This window comes from Cololabis saira, chromosome 7 (genome assembly GCF_033807715.1).
Source record: "Cololabis saira isolate AMF1-May2022 chromosome 7, fColSai1.1, whole genome shotgun sequence".
Lineage (NCBI taxonomy): Eukaryota > Metazoa > Chordata > Actinopteri > Beloniformes > Belonidae > Cololabis > Cololabis saira.
In genome coordinates this window covers 34269704-34279191 of record NC_084593.1, presented here as the reverse complement: position 1 = coordinate 34279191, position 9488 = coordinate 34269704, and the positions used below count along the sequence as shown (strand labels likewise).

At 40.9% G+C, this 9488-nt stretch overlaps 1 pseudogene; it reads right to left on the bottom strand.

The window, feature by feature from the left end:
- Nucleotides 1-4300: 4300 nt before the first annotated feature.
- LOC133447386 (THAP domain-containing protein 6-like) overlaps nucleotides 4301-9488 on the bottom strand; it is a 44269-nt pseudogene continuing 39081 nt past the window's right edge.

The following is a 9488-nucleotide window of genomic DNA, read 5'->3' as shown; positions in this document are numbered from 1 at the left end:
TTTGCTTTAATCTGCTCCATTTTATTGTAGTTTTTGTTTGGAGCCTGAACTTTTTTTTAGGTTATTTAGTAATGTGAAGATGAAATGTATTATGCATTTAATAATTTATGGTTTTAACAAGAGAATGTAAGATTCGGGCTGGTTTTTCATTATTTCGGTGGGTTTTACGTTGCATTTGGGCTGGAACCTGTCAGATCTGGCAACCTCAGCACTGGATTTCTTAATGAATCGTCTTTTTGGTCACAATAAACTTGCTCTCATCAACGGCGATGTCCCTCTCGATTGAGAGGAAGGTGAGGTTTGGTAGTCTGGCCCCATCCATGCAGCCCGGAGAGAGTTTTTAATCAACTTCAGCTGCTGAAACTCAGCATGAGTTAAGGCTCTTATGCGACAACTGGCTCGACGCATTGCTACGGCGTAGGTTACGCGGCGACGCGCACCCTACGCCGTAGGTTCTGTGTTGGTGTAACGCGGAACCATAAATCCGCCTTAAACAGATGCGCGTGCGAACCCGTGCATGACAGGCAGACACACACGGGGAGAAGGGACTATTTGTTTCATTTTTATTTTTTAAACAACTTTATCCTTATGAACGCAAGTGTTATACAGTCCAACTTTCCTTATTTTATTCAGAACACTTTTTTTTTTTTTTTCCTCTTCGGAGTGGGCCCCCCCGGAGCAGTGGGCCCGGGGCGGCCGCCCCCCCTGCCCCCCCGCCTGCTCCGCTACAGGTCCCAATACTCCCCCTCGCCCTCGTTTTCTTCACTAACCCTAACTTTTGCGCGTTCCCGTGAAGGTAGTGGTGTCCCAATTCCTCTTTTCACCTAGGGGAGGGGGCATAACGAGGGCTAGGGGCTGAGAATAGCCCCTTCACATCGAGGGATTTCAGATGCTGACTTGGCGAGCGAGGGGGTATGAAAATGTCCCAGAATGCTTTTGCCGTAGGCTCTGCGTCGATTTGACTCGCCGACCGAAGGCAAACAGGCAGACTCGTCTCAGAGAAATAGAGAGAAATAATCCTGTGACTCGTCAGATTTGTTTTGGATGTTTCTGATATAATAGTCTTCAGAAACCACAAAGTAATCCAGCTGTTATCTGGGTAATTTAAACACTTTCAGATAAAGTTGACGATCATCACGGCAGAATAAAAGGATTTATGGTTCCGCGTTACACCAACGCAGAGCCTACGGCATAGGTTACGTAACCTACGCCGTAAGGTCTGCGTCGATGTACGCAGACCCAAACTCCGGAGCCGGCAGACAGAAATCTCTAAATTTCGGAGCAAATTTCTTAACAGGCGTAGCTACAACTGTTAGATTTCATCTATTAAACCAACATCTTCCTAAATTATTTATTTCAGCCGGTGTAATTCTCAACAGAGCTGCGTCCCAGAGAGAGTTTCTCTCCTGGGGCGACGCAGCAGCTTGACCCGGCGGACACGTCTGATCTCGGGCTGTGAGCTGAGGCTGCTCCCCGGGGGCCGGTGGCTCTTCTCATCTCCGAAAACATCGGGTCAAATTTCTTAACAGGCGTTATTTGGATAAACTGAGCCCAGGTTGCAGATCTTAAGGTTACCTTTATGCCTGAAAAAATATTAAAACTTAATAAAGTGCCATATTAACAGCGCTACAGCTGAAATTAAAACAGCTTTTGGCTCTCTGCTTCCTGATCAGGTTAGGGATGAAAACGAGGGGGAGTAGGAGAAATGGGACAGGCACCTGGGCCAAGTGCCCTAGATCTCAAGTGCCCTAAAATATCCCCCTTCTTTTTTAGGGGTTAGGGAAGAAAAGAAGTGCGAGTGGAGAAAAGAAGGGCGAGTGAAGGAGAATTGGGATTGGCCCTTAACCTCTGATTTAAAATAAAAATTACATGTTTATATGGGATGTTGAGTTTAATTATTTTAAAGGTAATCCTGAAAGAGCCTTGTGAAGTTTCTGCTGTCAATAGACTCCACAAGTGGGGTAGCTATAAATTACATGAGCAGCAAAATAATTTTGTGGCTGTTCCTTTTATTAGTTGTGTATGCGAGTCATGTTTTCTTGCAGGGTTTGCTGTTCCTAAAGGTATGCCTTCTCCACCTCCAGGAATGGGAACAAAGTGACCACCCTTTTCTGAGTCACTTTTTGATTTAAAAGCATATGTCATCATCTGCTTGTCTTGCTTTTCTCACAGAAAAGCTTGTCTAATTACGCTTTTAGTTGTCATCCAGCCATTCAATACACGTAACTGACATTGATGTATTATGAGTTGTAAATGTAGCCTACCTGTGTACGGATTATTTTAATATTTACCGTTCAAAAGCTCACTGCTGTCTGTCCCATAGACTATTATTAACACGTTATTAACATGACAGCGCTGCTTTGTTTTGGAACTTTCGGGCTTACATGAACCACGTGACCGCTCTGGCGGCGAGAACAAAAGTTGTCGACACTGTTTTAACCACTGCTCTGTTTGAAATGAAACAAAAACAGAATGCAATGATTGGCTGATCTAGTTCACACATTTTATTCCTAATCGAATATAGGCAAGGCAAGTTTATTTGTATTTATGTATTTATGTATGTATGTAATTCAACACAAGGTAATTCAAAGTGCTTTACATCAACATTAAAGGAGCCGTCTGTAAGAAATGGCCAAAACTGGTACTGCAGTCACTTTCAAAATATTGTTGAGCGGCGTGGACCCTCCCCCTCCTCCCCCCGACCAGAGGTTGCCAGGTAGGCTGCAGAATGCAGCAGGAACGTAGGCTGCCATGGCTGCCATAATTAGAGCCGAGCTGGCAACCCGGATGACGAAACAATACTGACTTGGTGATTGGGAGATAGGTGGAGGGTGGAGCTTCAGAAACAATACTGACTTGGTGATTGGGAGATAGGTGGAGGGTGGAGCTTCAGAAACAATACTGACTTTGTGATTGGGAGATAGGTGGAGGGTGGAGCTTCAGGCCAAAACAAAAAATGACAACATAAACATCAGTTGAGGGCTGCAACTCCTCTTTTTAAACTGGAATATCCTGGCTTGAGTGCTGTTGTCAGTGACATAAGTATTTGAAATGAACATGATTTTTAAATGTCTGTTGACATATCGGGGTCATTTTATGATTCGTTTTATTATTGCTCTTACATACAGCTCCTTTAAAAGCAGCAACACACAATTAAAAAGTAAATAACCAATAAAATGATGAGGTAAAATAATAAAAAGCACAAGTTGTTAAAAGGTACGGGCAGTAAAGTACAGCAGGTAAATATTTAATTTAAGAGTACACTTCAGTAAACAGTAATGTTTTTAGGCCTGATTTAAAGAAGCTGACAGTTGGAGCAGACCTCAGGTCTACAGGAAGTTTGTTCCACCGGTGAGGAGCAGAATAACTGAACGCTGCCTCACCTTGCTTGGTTCTGGTTCTTGGGAACCACAACAAACCAGATCCAGATGAACCTCAGGGGTCTGGGAGCTTCATAGGAACTAACAGATCCAGCATGTATTTTGGTCCAAGACCATTCAGGTCTTTGTAGACCAGCAGTAAGATTTTAAACTCTATCCTTTGACTCACTGGAAGCCAGTGTAGTGATTTCATGACCGGTGTGATATGGTCCAGTTTCCTGGTGTTTGTAAGGACTCTGGCAGCAGCGTTCTGGATCAGCTGCAGCTGCCTGATAGATTTCTTGTTCAGGCCTGTAAATATGTCATTGCAATAATCCAACCTACTGAAAATGAATGCATGAATACGTTTTTCCATGTCTTGTTTAGACAGAATCCCCTTAATTCTAGCAACGTTTTTCAGGTGGTAATAGACAGATTTAGTGATAATAAATGACATATCTGATAAATGACACATCAGATGTTGAAACACAGATTTTGCCATATCAAAGAATACAATTAGCCTATTTTAAATTTAATGGCAGTGACGTGTTTCAAAAACGTTGGCGAGGGTTTGTCGCAAATCTGTGTGTCATTCTATCTATTTATTATTGTCAATCACAAAGTAAAAAGTGACGTTTTATTTTGTTTTTCTTCTTTTAATCTAACACAAAAAACTGTCTTGTTATGCATATTTCAATTTTAGACTTAGATAAAAATAAGAAATGGTAAAATCTAGCTCAAGAAAAAAACTTAGATTTTCCTTCCTTTTATTCAATGAACTTAAATAATCAGCTGATGGGCAAGAACCTGTGAATAGTATGTTTTTATTCTGTTCCTATTCAGAAACTATGTACGTCATCTTCATCATCATCACGGTCCAGTCAGAGTCTGTCCCCACAAACTGGTGCTGCTTCAACCCCCGAGGACCATCAGGACACAACTCATCCTGTCTCAGCACAAACACCGTCCTGGTCACTCTCTCCACCTGAAGAGGGAAGAAGAACGAAGAGAGGAGCTAAACGAGTGTTTGCAGAGACTCCTCCATCAGCTGTCAGTCAGTGATGCAGCACATCCAGGACTTCAGGTGTTCAGAGCTGCAGTGGAGCCTGTACATCCTGGAAGGCCGTCAGCTGGAATACGCCTTTATTTCTGGACACATGAACACAAGCACAACACTGGTCTACGACACACATCTGGATCATCTGATCCTGAAGCCTGTCACCATCCTCCTCTCACAGCTTCATGAGGAAAGCAGCCGCTGGGAAGCTGCAGCTTCATTGGAAACACTGGATCTTTGCTCTGATACCAACTGGTTTTAGTAGAAAACTGCTGGAAGCAGCAGGACCGACTCCGACCTCCACTGACCTGAGAGTGAGCAGCTGGTAGTCTGGACTCTCCACCAGATCAGACAGCTGCTCCACATCTGCATCCTGCAGGTTGTTCAGACTCAGGTCCAGAAGTTTCAGATGGAAGGGGTTGGACTTCAGAGCTGAGACCAGAGAAGAGCAGCTGATCTGCAGCTCTTATCAGCGCATGCAATTCCTCCAGAGCACGGACAACCAGGACCTTCTGTGTGTCTGGTGACGGAGACTTTGTGAGGTAGTAGGCAATTGGAGCTTTCCAATGACCTTGTATGCCTACCACCATAAAAACAAGCACCTCCGTGGCTACATCAGTCTCATCCATGCCATTCCCCATATCCAGACATTTTCTGGGTGTAGGAGTTGCACTGGATATGTTTTTTGATAGCCATGGCATCCAACATGAGGGCCACAGAGCCATATTTAGCAAGGTCTTCTTCACGTTTTCTCTGCAACATGTCCAACATCATTGTGTTGAGCCCAGGCTTGCCATCCACTGATTGCATCCACCTTTACAAAAAGAAAATAAAAAGCTATTTAAGTGCTTTAACCCTTGGATCCCTATTTTGGCCACTTTTTCATTTTTTCTAAGATTGTTCTTTTTTCCAAGACTTTCAAAAAATAGGGAAAATAGCACATACACACTCAAAACTTCTACATCAGTTCCCTGTTTGTTGTACATTATGTAGGGCTGAAGTTTTTTATGTATTTTAACAGGTAGGCTATAAAAGGTAAGTAAGGTAATATGTTTAAAACGTGTAATAAAAAAAACATGTACTACACCGTTGCAATGTATGTGGATGTGGCAGGGGAAGATGTAGAGAATCCCTCAGGTAGCTGTATGCTTTCGGACCATGGAGGTGCAGTGTGAGGGCAAACTCTCTCTGGTCCTTCCTGTATTCATGGCCCCGCTTTGAAAAGAGGTCTATCTGAAGATCTGAAATTCAGTTAATACAAACTAGTTAATAAGTTCCTTTCTGACAAAGAGTGTAAACAACATAAAATTCAAGGTTGTATTATCAATTTATTTTACCTGAGTGGAAGTCAAGCCTTGCTTTCAACTCCTCATTTATAAGGTTCTTTTTCTTCAGATCTTCCAGAAGACTCTTTACGGTTTTCTTTGCTCTCCTTTCTCAGGCCTTTGCATTTTTCTTCTCCCGCTCTAGACTCTCCACTCTAGCCAAAGCTTCACTGAGTCTGGCCTTTAGGCGAGTAGGAGAATTGGGCAATGCATAGGAGTGGTCCTAGTAGAAAGAAGGATGAAAATATTTTCAGTGATGTTAATTCGAGACACAGGGACAGTTTCTTCCCCCAAGCGGTTGCTCTGATGAACTCCCACAAATAATAGAGTCTCAGAGTAACCAATCACGTGGAAAAAAAAAATCATCTAGCACCTTCCTTGACAACCATGTCTGCCTCACTCGGCTGCACCCCTCACTGTGTATTTCTTTGTATTTCTTTGTATAATTTGTATAATCTTTTGTATTTTTTTTGTATAATCGCCATGTAAAATTGTAAATAGGTTATGTTTATTTTTATTCAGAACTGTCCCTTTTTCTTTTCTTTTCTCTCTCTACCTCAAACTGCACCTTAAATGTTTATACTGTTTATTCTGTATCATAGAAATACCACATTTGTTTTATTGTTTATTTTATTTTATCACCAAAGAGCGAAATTACCGGAGTCAAATTCCTTGTTGGACAAAGTTCGAACCTGGCCAATAAAGATGATTCTGATTCTGATTCTGATTCTGATATCATACCACTCACAGTTCTTTGGTGCATAGCACAGCATATGTGCAGGAACACATTCTTAATTTCATACCCATAATATCACTGCCAGCACCATGAGTGTGAGAAAGAGAGAAAGGGTGCGTGTGTGTGTGAGAGAGAGAGTTTCAGTGAAAGGGGTGTGTATGTGTTCACTTCACAAGTGTATTTATTTATTTATAACATATAAAAAGTGTATATGTGAGTATGTCTGAAAAGAGTTGCAGAAAGCAAAGGAGAGATTTTGATATGACCAGAGTCATGATGCTCACAGCTGTATGGGACATATCAAATAGCCTACAAATACTCACATCATTGGGCTGAGGTTCACTTTCAGGGAAATGCTGAGAAAGGTCCACTGGTAGGCTCTCTTCAGCTTGAAGTTTTTGTATTTCTTTTCACTACAGGCTAAAAATATAAGAAATGCAATACTTAAAAACAACTTCATTAAAAACACTTGAAAAAATTTTAGTATCCCACACAGTGTAATTTAATACACAATACATCACTAATTCCTAAACATGCAGAAAGAACTAACGGTAAAAAACATGTTTAGAAAAGTGATACTTGTTAGGAGTCCTCCTCCTCTGGCTGGGAGAGCCAGCAGCACAGGTGCTGCTGGCCCTCAGCTGCCACTAATCGCCAGCCCAGGCTTAAAAGAAGACCTGGACCTTCACTCAGTGCTTGATTGTACTGAACCCATGCGGTAACTAAATCAGGCCCTTCGAGAAACTTTCTCTAGCTTTTTTCAGCCCTCGAGTTTGAACCTTTGTGTCGTGCTTACATTAATCCCTCTTTGTTTTTTGTCCCAAGGCTTTTTGTTCCTGTGTCTTCATTGCCTCCCTGGAACCCTCCTCGACGCCTCTGTTCCCCTCGCAGCCATTCTCGTGGATCTCCGTGACCCCCCCCCCCAGCTGCCAACTCACGACTGACCCTGGTCTCCTGGACCCCCCAACCATCGCTCCCCCGTTTCCTCTGCCTTCCCCTCCGGATCAACCCCTGAGTCAGTTTTTTCCCCTTCACCTTAATAAACAGCCATCTGGCTCTTTATTTCAATTGTTTGGTCTCCTGCCTGTTTGTGGTTGGCTACTCGGGTTCACCTCAGGTTTTGGGGTTGGACCCTACAATACTAACTTTTGTTTTACATATGAATCATAGACATCTCTGTTAGCATGTACTGGTAGAGTAAAAATACACTTCCTCTTTGGTGATGAGATGGGAAGTTGAGGACAGATGGGGTTGCACCCTCTCTCAGCCTGACAGTCTGACCCGTCCCGTCAAAATCACCAGGTTTGAAGTGCTCACTACAGAGCTTTGAGGATTCAGTTGCACCAAAACCCTCCCCTCTAATAGCAACTTCCCATCGCCTCCTCAAGCCTGTATCACTGGGAAACCTTTAAAATGTGAAGAAAAACAAACAGCACCAGTACCAGTTCCTGCTGTAATAACGTTACATGTAAGTAACGTTAGTTACGATGATATAATATTATAAATGGTAAAAAAGCCTAAATTATTGTTCAATCTTCCTTGTGAAGTGAAACGTTTACATTTTCTTTTAATTTTGCCATTTTCACTCATGTTAAAATCTGTCAAATCTGCCATTTCTGGGGAAAATCATTGAAAAGGTCGTTTTGAAGCAAATCCATGCTTTTATGATGCAAAACAATCTTTTTAACGCATTTCAGTCTGGATTTCGGCCACACCACAGCAATGAGTCTGTACTCATCAAAGTCTTAAATTATATTGATCTGAATAATGATGACGGTGGAATAAACTTCCTGTAGACCTGAGGTCTGCTCCAACTGTCAGCTCCTTTAAATCAGAATAAAAACATTACTGTTTACTGAAGTGTACTCTTAAATTAAATATTTACCTGCTGTACTCTACTGCCCTTACTTTTTAACAACTTGTGCTTTTTATTATTTTACCTCTTTTCTTATCATTTTATTTCATTTATTTGTTACTCTTAAATCAGCAACTTGTGCTTTTTATTATTTTTCCTTCTTTTCTCATAATTTTATTTCATTTTATTTGTTATTTACTGTCTAATTATGTCTTGCCGCTTTTAATGTTGATGTAAAGCACTTTGAATTACCTTGTGTTGAATTGTGCTATATAAATAAACTTGCCTTGCCATGTGGCTCTCTGGCATTCATGACTGATGACCCCAGATGCATGTTTCTGTCCTTCTCATCTTTAGGAAAGTAAATTGGGTTTCCCATCTTTAGAGATATTAACACGAAGTTTTCGCTTTTTGTGCAAAAATATCTTCTCTCTCGTCGTCACATCCATCCATCTTTGATTTGTTATTTCGAGTTTGCTCCATGGATGTATTAATAGAATAGTTTAGTTTAGTTTAATTAATAGGGTTTGCTCCATGGATGTATTATAGAACGGTTTGCTCCTGTTGTCGCCACTAACCTCGCGAGAACTGACACCCCGGCAACAGCAGGGGGGGCAGTTCTCGCGAGGCTAGTGACAATTCAGTTTGCAGTTTCAAAATTTACGGGAAAATACTAATACGGGAGGACTGTCATTACCCGATGTGAGTCGCTACCCGATTTGAGTCACATATGCGCAAATAAGTTAGGGATATTATTATTTACATGATTGCTTTTCCTATTTGGTCTGAATTTTAATGAAATAAGTAAAAGTTCCCTTTGATATTACTAATGATTTTTTTTCATTAGTTTAATATTACCCCAAAAATTTAGACAATAAAAATAGTCTCTCACAATATCCCTAACTTATTGTGAGTAGTATATATATATATATATATATATATATATGATCATATCTAAACACACACTATATATATATATATATATATATATATATATATATATATATATATATATATATATAGTGTGTGTTTAGATATGATCATATATAGAGAGAGATGCATAGATATGTTCATATTTTTTCAGTTGGGAATGGTATAAACTAACACATTTTTAACATTACATTACAATCATTTACATTCATAGAGCTGGATTTGG